Source organism: Triturus cristatus, chromosome 8 (genome assembly GCF_964204655.1).
Source record: "Triturus cristatus chromosome 8, aTriCri1.1, whole genome shotgun sequence".
In the NCBI taxonomy this organism is placed as follows: Eukaryota; Metazoa; Chordata; class Amphibia; order Caudata; family Salamandridae; genus Triturus; species Triturus cristatus.
Window position 1 is genome coordinate 153,522,068 of NC_140591.1, and position 19,633 is coordinate 153,541,700.

The window sequence follows — 19,633 nt, forward strand, 5'->3', positions numbered from 1 at the left end:
AACGTTTTAGGTTAAATCTGTGTTGAAAGGCACTCCAGCCCTCAATAAAGCACGGAGGGATTTAGGACCAGGTTTGTCCTGCTAGGAGTTTTACCTTCTAATTTTGATTTGAGGTCTGTGGGGCATGGCCCTGCAGGTCTCTGTGTTAGATCCAGTGAGGCTCTCAGTTGCGAGTTTTGCATCTCAGTGGGGTTCTGCGTCACTCAGCGTTGAAACCAGGGTAGCCTTTGGTAAGGAGCTATGCAGATCCGTGGGGTTCATCCTCAGATCCAGTGAAGCCTTTGGTGAGAAGCTGCATGGCTTGCGGGGCTCTGTTGGCTTTGTGTCGGATCCAGTGAAGCCTTCAGTGAGGAGTTGCGTGATGCAGCGGGATACGTTGAAAACTTCACTTAGGCAGGGAAGGGTGAACTCAGACATCATCCAATGGTCCAAAACATTCAATATAGAATTTGGAGGACAGGACTCACTCCCAGAAAGACTAGCAGTGGTGACCAGGTCAGGTCGAGCTTGTTTTATCCCTATAACTCAAACAGAAGGTAAACCAGCTTGGAGTCACTTTTGGGGTCCTGGGTAAGGGTGGGCGGAACTTGTGAAATTGCCTTTCGCAAAATATTGCAAAATGGCAAAAAATCTCCGCGAACATGCGAAATTTCGCGTATTCGCGGAGATCTTGGGCTGATTTAAAAGACCGAAAATTCCCAAGAATGAATAAACATGTGCACGTAATTTGAAGAAAGTGTGGTTTAATGGCGGTTTGAATTTGTTTTTATAGCACTCTGATTCCATTCATGGTAACTTTTGTTCTATATATGTAAAAAATTATAGCAAGCAAATAAATGAGGAGTAGAACAAATACTAGGTGTACAGTAAAAAAGTAACCATTCTCAACGAACACAAAGATTAGATGGGGAGATATATAAAATATTTATTTTTCATTTTTCATTTTTTATCTTACTAATCATATTGATTATTCTTTTTTTGCGTATAATTGATTAATAATTATTTATACAAACAGTGTACGCATTTTCAGGCACATGCATCAAACCTTTTTGCGATCGCAAACGGTGCGAATCGCAAAAATAGGCCGTTTGCGATCGCAAAAGTCAGTGTTGAAATGCATCAACTGTATATTTGCGAAAATCCATTTTTTCGCAAATATAAGGAATCGCAAAACATTCTGCGAATCAAATAGCGAATCGGTATTAGCGTGTCCCAATTAGCGAATCGCAAACAACGATTCGCTAAATGTATGCATGACAAATCGCAAATAGCGATTTCCATGAAAATCGCAAATTAGCGATCGCTAAATAAGAAGGATCACAACCAGGTGGTAATCATGAGTGCAAATCACAGACAGGTGAAAACCAACTGAAACCCATTTAAACACACCCAGAATGAGCCAGCACTGTTCACAATGGCAGGGATTTACCTGATGGCGAGGAGGATGAGGCTGCAGGCTGCCGCACAGAGACGGAGGCGAATGAATGAGCGCATCTTCAGAGTCCGCATAACTTTGCTAGGCCAGCAAGAGGATGAGATATACGACAAGTATAGGCTCAATGCAGCAATGATCCATGATCTAATCAATGAATTGGACCCCATAATGCAACGACAGACACGTAGGACCAATGCCATCCCAACGCATGTGCAGGTCCTATGTTGCCTACACCTTCTGGCGTCAGGCAGTTTTCAGGGGGTCATTGCTGTTGCGGGAGGTGTGTCACAAAGCGCACTTTCAAGAATATTGAAAGCATTCCTTGATGCCATGATGGCCGTGATCGGGTCTCATATCAAGTTCCCTACCACCGCGCTTGACCTTGCAAAAACCAAACAGGAGTTCTACCAGATAGCTCGTTTCCCACATGTTGTGGGTTGTATTGATTGCACCCACGTTGCAATATGTCCCCCTGCAACACAGGAATATATATATAGAAATAGGAAATGTTACCATTCCCTCAATATTCAGGTCGTTTGCAATGCCAAAAACATTATCACTGACATTGTTGCGCAATTTCCAGGGAGTGCACATGACTCTTATATCTTCAGGCAAAGTGGCATACACACCCGTCTTGTCAGGGGAGAATTTGGAGAGGGACATCTGCTTGGTAAATATGTGTTATAGTTTATCACTGTCATTGTACGTATGTCAATGTGAAGCTGCCACTGACTCTTTGCTCCATTACATGTAGGTGACAGCGCATACGCCTTGCGTAATTACCTAATGACGCCTTACCTCAATCCCACAACTGCCAATCAACAGAGGTACAATGCAGCACATATTTCGACAAGGAACATCATAGAGCGCACATTTGGGCTGTTGAAGAGCCGATTCAGATGTCTACATAAGACCGGTGGAGCACTGAAGTACAACCCTGAACAATGCTGCAAGATAGTAGCGGCATGTGCCATGCTGCACAACATAGCGACAAGGGGAGGAATGGACATCGAGGTGTCTGACAGCGATTCGGAGGATGGGAACCAGCAAGTGCCACAACACCATGCAGCACAAGGGGCAGGCGCAGCAGAAGGGCGTAGGAGAAGATTTGACATCACACAAAATTATTTCTGAGGTGAGTAATGATGACACAGAAACTGACTATTGCTATCAAAGTATTCTTTAATTAAATAAAATTGCCATGAGTGTTCAAGCACACTTGTAATCTGACCAGTGCAATGGACATAAGTGGTTTGCAAATGTCAATTCACTTGTCAGTCTGTGAAAAGTCAAATCCAAATAAATGGTTACGTCACCATAGTGGAATGCACTTGTACATGCCAGTCTAGCGCTTTTTCCCACGAACACCCAGACGCCTGTCAGACCCAGCATTGTCATCCGTTATGTTGGAAGCGGCGGGGGTACTGCTGCGTGTGTTGCGTCTTCCTGCAGTGCGGACTGGAACTGCCACACTACTTAGGCTTGAGCCACCCTCACTACCCTCTTCGGGCGTCGAATTGTTGGCCGCAATTGTGGAAGCATTTAGCAAATCAACTGCATTGGTGACCTGGTCCAGTGCTTTAGCCACATCGCCGCTCCAATGGCACATTTCAGTTTGCATGGTCACAGACCTACGCGCCAGCAGTGCAGTTGTCGTGGCCAATCTATTGTTTGATTTAGCAAACATTTTCAATTGCAGCATTAGTTGACGATGCTGTCTCTTCTGGGATACATTTCCCTCATGCATCACCTTGCTCAGTTGCTGCACACTTTCTGACAGTACTGCTATGTTGCTAGCCATCTTGCCAACTTGCAATTGTACTAATCGTGTGTTTTTTGTCTGCAGGCGCTGCATACGGAGCATCTGTCCCTCAAGACCACCCCAGACATCACTTGGTTGCTCCTCCTGCTGTGTCCTGAGTGCTCTTCCTCTCCTACGCCGGGCTCTGTGATTAGTTCTGGGGACCTGTGGTTGTGTTTTTGTGATGGAAGTTGTCTGGCCATGGCTGCCACCTGGTGTTGCATCAGCCTCATCATCTTCACACTCCATGGTGACTAGGGATGGAACAGTAGCCCTGCGTGACTTTGTTGGACGTGAGGGATTTATTTGCACCACAGGTGTGTCCATCTGTTCACCTGCGCTGGTGTCCTGCATGTCTGGGGAATCGCTATCCACATCTTCTACACGTTGCGCATCTGTGAGGTGAAACAGTGCAACACTGTATTATTTCATGTCTGTGATATTAATTGCACAGTAATAAATATCTGCCTTTGTAAATGATTTTATACTCTATTAAGCTTTTTTGGGTTGTTACTCTGAGATTTGACATTTTAACTGCTTGACCTGACTACATCTCCCATAATGCCCCTCACCTACTGAACGCATTGTGTAATGGATGTTCAGGGTCTGCACTTGGGCTGTACTGTGGTCGAGTTCTACCTTTACATTTTGTAACACTAAGAAAACATACATTCATCTTACCTTCAGATGTGTTTGCTGCTCCGGACGTGTCCAGCTGGGTCACACCAACAACAGCTTCTGGCTGGATGGTGGATTCAATCAAGTCCTCCATGGGAGTGTTCCCAGTGTCTGTTGGTGTTCCCCCTCCTGTCTTCTTTGCCTCCTTCAGGCGGTCAGCTATGCGCACCTTAGCCCGACTGCGCAAGTCGTACCATCGTTTTTTGAGTTCTTCAATGGTGCGGTGTGTCACCCCAATGGCATTGACCCTGTTTTGGATCCGGAGCCAGATTTTCCTTTTCTCCTGCTCTGCCACTTTCAATGATGCCTTTCCAAACAGCTTGTCATGGCTGTGGACTACTCCCTCAATGAGGGTGTCAATTTCTTTTTCTGCAAATTTAATTTTGCGTTTCCTGCCTGTTTGGCTCTCCTCTGCTGTTTGTGAGGCTTCCATTTGATATCACAAGTTTCTCTTCTGTCTCTGTCACACTCCTGTTCTGCTCCCAGAGCCAGCTCCTTCCTCTCCCTGACACTGTGCACTGGAAATGAGGCTGGTGCTGCTCACTTCCTGGTTGTGATGTCATCAGGATGCATCAAAAAGCGACTTCGGTATTAGCGATTTCGCTAATTGCGAAATCGCTAATAGCGAGTTCGCAAATGCCGAAATCGCAATTTATTTAGCGATTTTTAGCGATTCGCAATATTCTCGCAATGTTTTTGTTGCATCGTGTTTTGCGAGTCTTTATTTGCGATTCCTTAAAATTCGCAAATAAGGACTCGCAAACTCTCTTTTTGATGCATGTGCCTGATAGAATTTATAGGGTCTATACAACAGATAAAAAACATCAGACAATCATATTGACAAATTTAAGCATATAATGTTGATAGAGGCAATGCGGTAGATGGAGAACTACGTGCGTTTCGGCTATGTAGCCTTCGTCAGGAAACCGTCTATTGCTTAAAGCTGTATAAAATATATAAGCAACATACAAAGTGATGGTTACATTTATATGTATGTGGTACAAATACACCTAGATTTGAAACTTTATAATCTTTTTATATTTTCAACTTATGAGACACATATATATATACACATGCAGGCTATACATAATGACGACCAGTACTGAATACTACACTTTAACAAAGGAAGACATAAACAGAAGGAAAAGGAGAGAAAATCACCCTAGTATATGGTCATATATAGCTTATTTCTAGCTGTAAACTAATACTACATAAACACAAGTAGAAATAGAATCACACTACACAATCGATACATGAGTATGTACAATATTTACATCCTGTCTTTTACAATTTATATACTTTGTTACATTGTATATAATTTTATATTGATACATGATGTTGGGACACAAACAATATAATGAAATTTAGATAAAAATAGTGTTAATAGAACTGAAGAGTATTGACAAACAAAATTTAGGATATATCTAAAGTACATTAGAGTAGTGGGAATAATTGTGAAGAGCAGAATTGTGATAAGATAAATAGCAAGAGAGGACAGAGGTAAAACATAGAGAAAGTATACAGGCAGTGACCGAAAATAAGATGCTGAACAATACATCAAGAGTAGAGATCCATGTACTATTGGTTACAGTGTAGAATTATGATTAAAAGTCAAAAAGGAAAGAGAAAATTATCTCAAAATACTAGATTAGATGAGCACATTTCTACCCCTATATATTATGGTATTACTCACTTGCTCTATATAGAGATATAGAAGTCCTAAAGCCGGAGACGTTACCGATGATGTCTCAAATCTTAATTGCTCCAGGATGTAAGTTATGCAACACAGGTATATAGAGGACCTCCTACATGCACAAACGGTGGGGATATGCGAGGAACTGGTAAAGAACAATGCGTGATTGGGATAAAGAGGTATATGCAGCAGAGAGAGAAGGTGTATAAACGATAGTATGTACTTACTAGTTGGTAGTTATATGTTAATGATTCGTATGGTTCTGCCAGAAACCCGAGATCTATCTTTATGTTGTGTATCTTGTTTAGTTTGACGATTTTGCGGGATGAGGTACCATAAGAAGGTAATCCTGGGCACTATATAGAAAACGAGAAGGATAAAAAATATATATATATATAACCAAAACCATCCACTTAGATCGTATCTTTACAGATAGTTGACAGATAAGGAAAGCCTATATTAATGCATCTGTATTAACTTACGCAAGAAAAGACACCTAATAGGCTCCGGTATATGTAGAAAGTCCGTAATTGATAGCGGTGTGATGATCCTAAGGTGGGGGTTTTAGAATAAAAAGAATAGTGCAGCTATTACCACCTAAATATAAAGAACAAGTAGGCATATGTATATGAACAAGATGTTGAAGTATAGTGAACCAAGGGCCGTGTTCCTAAAACCTCACATACTATAGCAATATAAACATACCTTATTCTCTAATTAGATGATTGTAAGGATGGCTCCGAAGGATGTGGAACGGGTGCTTCACCGAAAGGAAGTGCACATGAATCCGTCCTATATATATATCTCGGCTGATTCGCGCGCCAAAACGGGTGCAATTAGAGTGATTGGTAACATACGATAATGGTAAAAAAGGTAACAGAAACAAAAAGCGGACAAGCGTCACCTTGGTAAACAGGTCATAGCTCACGCCCGTAGATGAAGCAAAAGTGTCCATTCAACAATATCCCAAGTATATACTACAGGGTAACTACATGTGCGTTCGTATTGTTAAAGGGAAATCATACCGAACTATAGTGAGTAAATTGTCGGTAGTGAATATTTAGGGTAGAAACAAAGTGACTATAACGCATAGAACGAACTTATGGTAATTTTATAAAAAAATAAATATAAATAAGAATACCAACATATAGTTTTTTGCCGTATATGGGACGCATAATTCAGCTGTAGGTAGCACAAATAGACAGCAATTTATATAGAGGGAAATTTGAGTCCAACAGATAGATGGATAAAGGCAAAGCAAAGATGGCGCCTATCCAGGATATGCTGATCGAAAAACTACAGGCTGGTCAAAAATGACGCGTCCGTATTACGAGAATAACAATTACTTAAAGTCTCAGGTATAGACACCAAATATAAACATACAGTTCATACCGTATATACGACGTATCTATCAGCTGCAAGCAGAACAAACAGATGGCAATCTATGCAGTCGAGAAACTCAATCCATACACTGAATGTACAAAGGTAAGACAAAGATGGCGCCCATCCGTGTCAAGCCGATCAGAAAGTTGTAGGCTGGCCATAAATAACGGACTATATGGTCATGTCTGTGTTGTGAAAATAACCGTTGCTTAAAGTAATCCATAAAAGAAGCCACACATTGATTTAATAAGACTAAGTGGGCATTAGATAAGTATATGCATAGAGTTAGAAAGGGGGCAAAGAGGCCATTTATTTGATCTATAATATAGAGATTATGCATGCCCAGTGTTGGCCAATGTATGGGCAACAGAATATATAGTATAACAACAGCGCAATCTTGGTATTGCAAAAAAGTAATAATACTAAATGTAGGGAGGTTGCTATTATGGTTCAGAGTTTGTATATACCTAATCCAGATACGTTATGTACTACAGGATATATGATAGGTCACTGACGTTGTCTGAAATAGATAAGATATGTAATGATGTTTTAGTATTAAGGCTAGATAAATAAACAATAAAAAGATATAATAAAAAAGAATAAAATAAAGTGAAGAGAATTGAAAATAAGAATAAGTGAAAATATTATTAAAAAGAGTATTAGTTCCAGAATTTCTCCAATAGACATACCCAAGTATGTCAAATCTTATCCAATGTGGATGCTAGCCACTTCAAAAGATTATCAAGGGGAGTATGTAAATTATGGTGAACTCTATATGGGTGATTCATTGTATAGAGAAACACATACAGGGCAGTATATATATCTGGACATCTTTACATGATAGCCTGATCCCAGGGTATCTCCAGATTTAATCCTTTTTTTACTGTATCAAGATAAAATATCCAGAACACTTCACGCTTTTTTCTTATTTTTTCTGAACTGCATCCTTCCTTATTAGTTATTTTTTCCAGAATATACCAGTGGATATCATCCGCACTGAGATTGTTTTCTAAGAAATTTACAACCATGGGGGAGGTTGTTTTTTTAGTTCTGATTGCGGATCTGTGTTCGGTCAGTCTGGTGTTAAGAGATCTGGCCGTCTCGCCCACATAGCCTTTATTACATGGACATATTAGTAGATAGATAATGTTTTTGGTCTTACAGTTACACATCCCCTTGGCCACAATTGTTCGGTCATTGAACAGAAGTTCTTTGGTTTCAATTGCCATAGGGCAAACTATACATGTACCACATTTATAGTTACCCTGAATAGGTAGCATGTCTACAACACTTCTCTGTATTGGCTTTTTCTTTATAGGCATGCGAGATCTGACAATGAGATCTTTGAGATTTTTATTTTTGCGATAGGCAAACATGGGTTTTTCAACAACGTCAGCCTTAGTTTTATTGACATTGAGTAGGTGCCAATTAGAGCAAATGATTTGGTGAATCTGCTCATTCAGTAATGAATGACGTGTAACAAAGACTAGGTTGGCCTCTTTTTTTTGATTGTTACCCTGTAGCAAATGCTGGCGATCATAAAATCTGGCACGTTTATATGATTCTCGTATGAGTCTATGAGGGTAACCTCTGTCAAGAAATTTCTTTTTCATAAGAATCGATTTCAGATCATAGTCCTCCAATTTGGTACAATTACGCCGTAGGCGCAGAAACTGACCAAACGGAATACTACTTTTTTGTTTAGTTGGATGAAAGTTTTGATAGTGCAACAACGTGTTGCGAGGAGTGGGTTTTACAAACAAATCCACAAACAACTGGCCACATTCATGCTTAATTAGGATGTCCAAGAACTCGATGTGTGTATTGCTTATATGGGATGTAAATGTTAGGTCTGGATCACAGAGATTTAACCACGTGATAAATTCACTCAGGGTGTCTTCATTATCATCCCATATAAAAACAATATCATCTATATAGCGGGACCAGTGTAATATAGATTCGAAAAACGGAGCTACTTCATTAAAAATGCATCGTTCTTCGAAGTGGGCCATATAGATGTTTGCTATTGTCGGGGCGCAAGAAGCGCCCATGCTTACTCCTTTTATTTGTTTGTATAAATCCCCTTGAAATTCAAATATATTCTCATAGAGAATAATTTTCAGGCAATTGATGACAAACTCTGTGTTGCAATCGATGTCATAAAGATCTATGAACCATTTCACTGCTACAATAGCTCCATCACATGGTATGTTAGAATACAAACTTTCCACATCCAATGTGACAAGCCATTGTCTGTTGCAGTTAAATGTAGTGCCCTCCATAAGGTTGATTATCTGACGAGTATCTAAAACATATCCAGGAATTTTATGTATAGATGGTCGTAGTATTAGGTCTAAATACTTAGAGATAGGTTCAGTAATGGATCCATTAGTGGTAACAATAGGTCGAAAGGGAGGATCAACATCATTTTTATGTACCTTAGGGGTACCATAGAGGCTCGCTAGTCTAGGATTATCTATGTTCAGATAGTCGAACTCTTTTTCACAAATATGACCTTGTTGTAAGGCTTTGGCGGTTAGTTTATAGATTTTGTTTTTAATCATCTGAGTAGGGTTTCTAGTTATTTTAATATAAAACCTACTATCCACCAACATGTCCTCAATTTTGTTAGTGTATTTTGCTGTATCTAGAATAGCTATGCCTCCTCCCTTGTCACAACTTTTGATCGTGATTTCGGGAGAATTTTTGAAGTTGTTAAGGGCTTCATATTCTTCAACAGAGATGTTAAAAGGAGTTTTTGGAACATATTTAGTGGCTGTAGTAAGTTTGTTAAATACTACTTGCTCAAAAATCTTCACCTCTGGGGCGATTTGTTCTAGAGTGGGGGTAAATGTAGATTTAGGTGCTAAACCTGACCGATTGATATCAGGAACTACACCTTCTACATCAGCAAAAAACCATTTAAGACAAATTTTTCGAAAGAAAGACATCAAGTCATTAAATAGCTCAAATTTATTAAGGCCCGAATGAGGCACAAAGGATAGTCCTTTAGAGAGGAGAGAATGGGATGCTTGGCTAAGGATGCAGGTACTCAAATTAAAGATTGGAATTTCTTTCATTGTCTCCAGTACCGTGCACTTCGGGTTTCTAAGTATTGGTTCTGATTTGCTGGTTGATGGCCTTGAAATGGTGTCTGATATTGTGTTCGTGGTTGGTATTGTTGTTGGGGTTGATATTGTTGTTGGGGTTGGTAGTGTTGTTGGTTTCGAGGTCGCCAGTTCCCTCTGCTCTGATTGCGTCTCCCTAAAAAAGGGCGATAACTGTGATTAAATCTTGGGGTGTACCTATTTCCTCTATTATCAGATGGTGGTGTAGTTCCATCACTGTCAGAATCTGTTGTATCAGAGAAAGTAGTAACTTTTCTATTGAATGGTCTATATGGTTGTTGGTAAAGATTGGGATCTGATCCGGAAAGGTCAGATTGGGAATAATACCCATCTGCAAGATATGGATAGATGTATTCCTTGTTAAAGTTTTTAATATCTTTTTTAAGCTTATCTGTTTTGCGCTTCATGAGGTAATCATTGTAGGAACTTAATTCATTATCCAGTTCCTCAAGTTTCTTTTTCGCATCTTCAATAGCCGTAGTTGATTTTATTTTGTTCTCTAAATCTGATATCTCATTAAGTAGCTGCAAAAGCATTTCCTTAGCTGTCTCGACTATCAACATCATGAGATCCCTTGAGCAACGGTTGGCAATGAGGGACCATTTTTCCAAAAACTCTTTAATTTGGACAAACAGGCCTGGGATGGTCTTAACCTGTAGCCCAGTTGGAATGATTCCGGCCCGTAGGTATTCCAACATAAAGTGGCCATGAAGTTCTATCCTTTTAGTTTTCTTTTTGAGTGTTAACAACTTCTGAAAGTCTTCATTGTGATTAATGTTGGGCACAGTTCTATTATCAAAATTCATGGCAGCTCCTACCATAGATACAAAGTCATCATCAGAAAACCCAAAGGTTTTCAGATTAGACATTATTGATTTAACAGTGGCAAGATAGACCTATAATGTAGAGCTGCGCAGAAAAAGCAGGATGTAGAGACTACCAAAAATGAAACAATACTCGTGTAGAGAAGAAGAAAAAGACAGGAAATTTCCTATGTTTTTCTTCTTCTCTACACGAGTATTGTTTCATTTTTGGTAGTCTCTACATCCTGCTTTTTCTGCGCAGCTCTACATTATAGGTCTATCAATAATGTCTAATCTGAAAACCTTTGGGTTTTCTGATCATGACTTTGTATCTATGGTAGGAGCTGCCATGAATTTTGATAATAGAACTGTGCCCAACATTAATCACAATGAAGACTTTCAGAAGTTGTTAACACTCAAAAAGAAAACTAAAAGGATAGAACTTCATGGCCACTTTATGTTGGAATACCTACGGGCCGGAATCATTCCAACTGGGCTACAGGTTAAGAACATCCAAGGTCTGTTTGTCCAAATTAAAGAGTTTTTGGAAAATGGTCCCTCATTGGCAACCGTTGCTCAAGGGATCTCATGATGTTGATAGTCGAGACAGCTAAGGAAATGCTTTTGCAGCTACTTAATGAGATATCAGATTTAGAGAACAAAATAAAATCAACTACGGCTATTGAAGATGCGAAAAAGAAACTTGAGGAACTGGATAATGAATTAAGTTCCTACAATGATTACCTCATGAAGCGCAAAACAGATAAGCTTAAAAAAGATATAAAAAACTTTAACAAGGAATACAACTATCCATATCTCGCAGATGGGTATTATTCCCAATCTGACCTTTCCGGATCAGATCCCAATCTTTACCAACAACCATATAGACCATTCAATAGAAAAGTTAATACTTTCTCTGATACAACAGATTCTGACAGTGATGGAACTACACCACCATCTGATAATAGAGGAAATAGGTACACCCCAAGATTTAATCAAAGTTATCGCCCTTTTTTAGGGAGACGCAATCAGAGCAGAGGGAACTGGCGCCCTTGAAACCAACAACACTACCAACCCCAAGAACAATATCAACCCCAACAACAATACCAACCACGAACACAATATCAGACACCATTTCAAGGCCATCAACCAGCAAATCAGAACCAATACTTAGAAACCCGAAGTGCACGGTACTGGAGACAATGAAAGAAATTCCAATCTTTAATTTGAGTACCTGCATCCTTAGCCAAGCATCCCATTCTCTCCTCTCTAAAGGACTATCCTTTGTGCCTCATTCGGGCCTTAATAAATTTGAGCTATTTATTGACTTGATGTCTTTCTTTAGAAAAATTCGTCTTAAATGGTTTTTTGCTGATGTAGAAGGTGTAGTTCCTGATATCAATCGGTCAGGTTTAGCACCTAAATCTACATTTACCCCCACTCTAGAACAAATCGCCCCAGGGGTGAAGATTTTTGAGCAAGTAGTATTTAACAAACTTACTACAGCCACTAAATATGTTCCAAAAACTCCTTTTAACATCTCTGTTGAAGAATATGAAGCCCTTAACAACTTCAAAAATTCTCCCGAAATCACGATCAAAAGTTGTGACAAGGGAGGAGGCATAGCTATTCTAGACACAGCAAAATACACTAACAAAATTGAGCACATGTGGATGGATAGTAGGTTTTACACTAAAATAACTAGAAACCCTACTCAGATGATTAAAAACAAAATCTATAAACTAACCGCCAAAGCCTTACAACAAGGTCATATTTGTGAAAAAGAGTTCGACTATCTGAACATAGATAATCCTAGACTAGCGAGCCTTTATGGTACCCCTAAGGTACATAAAAATGAGGTTTGATCCTCCCTTTCGACCTATTGTTACCACTATTGGATCCATTACTGAACCTATCTCTAAGTATTTAGACCTAACACTACGACCATCTATACATAAAATTCCTGGATATGTTTTAGATACTCGTCAGATAATCAACCTTATGGAGGGCACTACATTTAACTGCAACAGACAATGGCTTGTCACATTGGATGTGGAAAGTTTGTATTCTAACATACCATGTGATGGAGCTATTGTAGCAGTGAAATGGTTCATAGATCTTTATGACATCGATTGCAACACAGAGTTTGTCATCAATTGCCTGAAAATTATTCTCTATGAGAATATATTTGAATTTCAAGGGGATTTATACAAACAAATAAAAGGAGTAAGCATGGGCGCTTCTTGCGCCCCGACAATCGCAAACATCTATATGGCACACTTCGAAGAACGATGCATTTTTAATGAAGTAGCTCCGTTTTTCGAATCTATATTACACTGGTCCCGCTATATAGATGATATTGTTTTTATATGGGATGATAATGAAGACACCCTGAGTGAATTTATCACGTGGTTAAATCTCTGTGATCCAAACCTAACATTTACATCCCATATAAGCAATACACAAATCGAGTTCTTGGACATCCTAAATAAGCATGAATGTGGCCAGTTGTTTGTGAATTTGTTTTTAAAACCCACTTCTCGCAACACGTTGTTGCACTATCAAAGCTTTCATCCAACTAAACAAAAAAGTAGTATTCCGTTTGGTCAGTTTCTGCGCCTACGGCGTAATTGTACCAAATTGGAGGACTATGATCTGAAATCGATTCTTATGAAAAAGAAATTTCTTGACAGAGGTTACCCTCATAGACTCATACGAGAATCATATAAACGTGCCAGATTTTATGATCGCCAGCATTTGCTACAGGGTAACAATCAAAAAAAAGAGGCCAACCTAGTCTTTGTTACACGTCATTCATTACTGAATGAGCAGATTCGCCAAATCATTTGCTCTAATTGGCACCTACTCAATGTCAATAAAACTAAGGCTGACGTTGTTGAAAAACCCATGTTTGACTATCGCAAAAATAAAAATCTCAAAGATCTCATTGTCAGATCTCGCATGCCTATAAAGAAAAAGCCAATACAGAGAAGTGTTGTAGACATGCTACCTATTCAGAGTAACTATAAATGTGGTACATGTATAGTTTGCCCTATGGCAATTGAAACCAAAGAACTTCTGTTCAATGACCGAACAATTGTGGCCAAGGGGATGTGTAACTGTAAGACCAAAAACATTATCTATCTACTAATATGTCCATGTAATAAAGGCTATGTGGGCGAGACGGCCAGATCTCTTAACACCAGACTGACCGAACACAGATCCGCAATCAGAACTAAAAAAACAACCTCCCCCATGGTTGTACATGTCTTAGAAAACAACCACAGTGCGGATGATATCCACTGGTATATTCTGGAAAAAATAACTAATAAGGAAGGATGCAGTTCAGAAAAAATAAGAAAAAAGCGTGAAGTGTTCTGGATATTTTATCTTGATACAGTAAAAAAAGGATTAAATCTGGAGATACCCTGGGATCAGGCTATCATGTAAAGATGTCCAGATATATATACTGCCCTGTATGTGTTTCTCTATAAAATGAATCACCCATATAGAGTTCACCACAATTTACATACTCCCCTTGATAATCTTTTGAAGTGGCTAGCATCCACATTGGATAAGATTTTACATACTTGTGTATGTCTATTGGAGAAATTCTGGAACTAATACTCTTTTTAATAAAATTTTCACTTATTCTTATTTTAAATTCTCTTCACTTTATTTTATTCTTTTTTATTATATCTTTTTATTGTTTATTTATCTAGCCGCAACACTAAAACATAATTACATATCTTATCTATTTTAGACAACGTCAGTGACCTATCATATTTCCTGTAGTACATACCGTATCTGGATTAGGTATATACAAACTCTGAACCATAATAGCAACCTCCCTACATTTAGTATTATTACTTTTTTGCAATACCAAGATTGCGCTGTTGTTATACTATATATTCTGTTGCCCCTACATTGGCCAACACTGGGCATGCATAATCTCTATATTATAGATCAAATAAATGGCCTCTTTGCCCCCTTTCTAACTCTATGCATATACTTATCTAATGCCCACTTAGTCTTATTAAATCAATGTGTGGCTTCTTTTATGGATAACTTTAAGCAACGGTTATTTTCACAACACAGACATGACCATATAGTCCGTTATTTATGGCCAGCCTACAACTTTCTGATCGGCTTGACACGGATGGGCGCCATCTTTGTCTTACCTTTGTACATTCAGTGTATGGATTGAGTTTCTCGACTGCATAGATTGCCATCTGTTTGTTCTGCTTGCAGCTGATAGATACGTCGTATATACGGTATGAACTGTATGTTTATATTTGGTGTCTATACCTGAGACTTTAAGTAATTGTTATTCTCGTAATACGGACCCGACTCTATGGTCCGTCATTTTTGACCAGCCTGTAGTTTTTCGATCAGCATATCCTGGATAGGCGCCATCTTTGCATTGCCTTTATCCATCTATCTGTTGGACTCAAATTTCCCTCTATATAAATTGCTGTCTATTTGTGCTACCTACAGCTGAATTATGCGTCCCATATACGGCAAAAAACTATATGTTGGTATTCTTATTTATATTTATTTTTTTATAAAATTACCATAAGTTCGTTCCATGCGTTATAGTCACTTTGTTTCTACCCTAAATATTCACTACCGACAATTTACTCACTATAGTTCGGTATGATTTCCCTTTAACAATACGAACGCACATGTAGTTACCCTGTAGTATATACTTAGGATATTGTTGAATGGACACTTTTGCTTCATCTACGGGCGTGAGCTATGACCTGTTTACCAAGGTGACGCTTGTCCGCTTTTTGTTTCTGTTACCTTTTTTACCATTATCGTATGTTACCAATCACTCTAATTGCACCCGTTTTGGCGCGCGAATCAGCCGAGATATATATATAGGACGGATTCACGGGCACTTCCTTTCGGTGAAGCACCCGTTCCACATCCTTCGGAGCCATCCTTACAATCATCTAATTAGAGAATAAGGTATGTTTATATTGCTATAGTATGTGAGGTTTTAGGAACACGGCCCTTTGTTCACTATACTTCAACATCTTGTTCATATACATATGGCTACTTGTTCTTTATATTTAGGTGGTAATAGCTGCACTATTCTTTTTCTTCTAAAACCACCACCTTAGGATCATCACGCCGCTATCAATTACGGACTTTCTACATATACCGGAGCCTATTAGGCGTCTTTTCTTGCGTAAGTTAATACAGATGCATTAATATAGGCTTTCCTTATCTGGCAACAATCTGTAAAGATACGATCTAAGTGGATGGTTTTGGTTATATATATATATATTTTTTATCCTTCTCGTTTTCTATATAGTGCCCAGGATTACCTTCTTATGGTACCTCATCCCGCAAAATCGTCAAACTAAACAAGATAGACAACATGAAGATAGATATTGGGTTTCTGGCAGAACCATACGAATCATTAACATATAACTACCAACTAGTAAGTACATACTATCGTTTATACACCTTCTCTCTCTGCTGCATATACCTCTTTATCCCAATCACGCATTGTTCTTTACCATTTCCTCGCATATCCCCACCGTTTGTGCATGTAGGAGGTCCTCTATATACCTGTGTTGCATAACTTACATCCTGGAGCAATTAAGATTTGAGACATCATCGGTAACGTCTCCGGCTTTAGGACTTCTATATCTCTATATAGAGCAAGTGAGTAATACCATAATATATAGGGGTAGAAATGTGCTCATCTAATCTAGTATTTTGAGATAATTTTCTCTTTCCTTTTTGACTTTTAATCATAATTCTACACTATAACCAATAGTACATGGATCTCTACTCTTGATGTATTGTTCAGCATCCTATTTTCGGTCACTCCCTGTATACTTTCTCTATGTTTTACCTCTGTCCTCTCTTGCTATTTATCTTATCACGATTCTGCTCTTCACAATTATTCCCACTACTCTAATCTACTTTAGATATATCCTAAATTTTGTTTGTCAATACTCTTCAGTTCTATTAGCACTATTTTTATCTAAATTTCATTATATTGTTTGTGTCCCAGCATCATGTATCAATATAAATGTATATACAATGTAACAAAGTATATAAATTGTAAAAGACAGGATGTAAATATTGTACATACTCATGTATCGATTGTGTAGTGTGATTCTATTTCTACTTGTGTTTATGTAGTATTAGTTTACAGCTAGAAATAAGCTATATATGACCATATGCTAGGATGATTTTCTCTCCTTTTCCTTCTGTTTATGTCTTCCTTTGTTAAAGTGTAGTATTCAGTACTGGTCGTCATTATGTATAGCCTGCATGTGTATATATATATGTGTCTCATAAGTTGAAAATATAAAAAGATTATAAAGTTTCAAATCTAGGTGTATTTGTACCACATACATATAAATGTAACCATCACTTTGTATGTTGCTTATATATTTTATACAGCTTTAAGCAATAGACGGTTTCCTGACGAAGGCTACATAGCCGAAACGCGCCTAGTTCTCCATCTACCGCATTGGCTCTATCAACATTATATGCTTAAATTTGTCAATATGATTGTCTGATGTTTTTTATCTGTTGTATAGACCCTATAAATTCTATATGCGTACACTGTTTGTATAAATAATTATTAATCAATTATACGCAAAAAAATTATAATCAATATGATTAGTAAGATAAAAAATGAAAAATGAAAAATAAATTTTTTATATATCTCCCCATCTAATCTTTGTGTTCGTTGAGAATGGTTACTTTTTTACTGACCACCTAGTATTTGTTCTACTCCTCATTTATTTGCTTGCTATAATTTTTTACATATATAGCTTCTTTCCTTACATATAGCAAGTCTATCAATTAAGTAGGGGTCCCCTTCTTTCCAAATAGTAACTTTTGTTCTATAAAAATGAAATTAAACCGCAACTTAAACAACGAGAGCAAATAAAAGTTGCAGACCCTGTAATCTGAGTAGGCAAAAAAGTGGTGTTAGGCAGGTGTACAGAATACGCATGGTATAGATATGCATTTGCACAGGTGTTTGTGATGGTTAGAGAGCTTGTTAATGCACCCTAGACATGACTGTAACATGCAAGACACCGCTCTGGATGCCGGTGTGGCCTGGCTCAGCCTTTCATCATTCTGAAGTGGAAAAAATGAGTATCGATTGCAATAGATGATATTAAGTTGGCTGCAGGAGGGATGTAGAAAGGGTGCATTGGAAGCAAATGAGAGAGGAAGACATAGACACAATAACATTCATAAGATCGGGCCAGGGCGTGGTGGAAAAAATACACAGTCTGGGTGGAGGGGGCAAATTCTGTCTGTGATAGGCATTTGGCAGTGAGGTAAAATGCTATGGACAAGCAGGAAAGAGAATCCTGGAACGTGGGGATATACCTTAATGGGCGCTTGAACACTTTAAAGATGCCATTAATATACCGTAAAAGAACAGTTCATTCATATACACCCCTCCATACCTCCTTGAGATGCCTAATCGGTTTTCTGATTTTTTCACAGACAGGAAAGTGTGAACAAGAAGCTGTGCCTTTGACTTTCTAAAGATTTGATTTCTTTTTAACTTGGTGAAAGATTTAATGCGTTACTGAATTTGAGCTTTAACTGGGGCACCTGCTTTATTTATATCTGTATGTTCTTCCTGTTGATGTTTAATTTTTTGTCACAGGAGCATCGTACCAGAATGAATCCTGCCCTCCATATTTCCGTTCTGCCGTGGATCGCGCAAGTTTTGAAAACGCAGAATTTTCGCAGTTCTGCGAGCGGAACGGAATTTGTCGCCCAGGGTTAGTCCTGGGTTCAACACAAGCAGGTTCAATTTCTCTTCAGGATCCTCAGACAGCAGGGCAGTCTCCTTCTGATCTTCACAGGTCCAGGAGTGTTCTGATGTTAGGTTCTGAAACTGACACTTTGTCTATCCCAAAAACTAATTCTGATTAGTTCTCCCCTCTTGCCTGGTTTTGTTGTAACATGGCTAGCGAATCAAATGGCAGGAGCAAGACTGGTGTCACGTCACTTTGTGTGTGCTGAGGCAGATCCTTTTAAAGTGTAATCAGGGTAGGGCACAGCTCTCCCCCGGCCATTCTATCAGTAAGATTCACTCCACTCCACATGTAGGCCCTTTGTCCACTCTCTGGCTCCAATACACATTTCCCAGTGGGGGAGTCATGAACAGCCCAAGGGCAGATGGACACTCACAAAAAAGCCCCATAAACGTTAGGTAGGGAAATGACATCTTTCCAAAGGCTGATTTTATCATTAAATAAGATTTTTAATTACAAATAAAATGAGTGGAAAAAGTGGTTCTCTCGCAGCTCTCAAACCATATTCAGTATGTATGAATGTATTAAATGTTATGTGATAAAGCAATGTTCGCCTATTGGAGGGCAGCCTTGCCACAATGAAATAATAACTTTCCTTTTTTTCTGCCCGGACATGTAAAATGTTAAGGGGCAGATTTATGTTACCTGGCGCATCCCTGCAAAACAGCATGGATGCGCCAGGGAAGATGCGTCACGCAAGTTTGCCCTTGCGCCACCGCTGATGCGCCGCATTTACAATGCTGTGCATTGTGGCGCAAGGACAAGCAGATGCGTGACGCATCTGCCGGTGTAAGGTTGGTGCAGTGCTGAAGTTGTGTCGCAAGCGTGACGCAACTCCAGCACTGTTCCAACCTACCCTATCCCTAACATGGTGCGTCAAGCCTTACGCCTGCTT

General features: G+C 38.9%; 1 long non-coding RNA gene across 1 annotated transcript; it reads left to right on the forward strand.

The window, feature by feature from the left end:
• The first annotated feature begins 1,931 nt into the window (after positions 1-1,931).
• On the forward strand, positions 1,932-3,716 carry LOC146801729 (uncharacterized). Its single transcript, XR_014967648.1, has 2 exons — positions 1,932-2,570; positions 3,282-3,716. It is a non-coding gene; the product is annotated as an uncharacterized LOC146801729 (long non-coding RNA).
• The last annotated feature ends 15,917 nt before the right edge of the window (positions 3,717-19,633 follow it).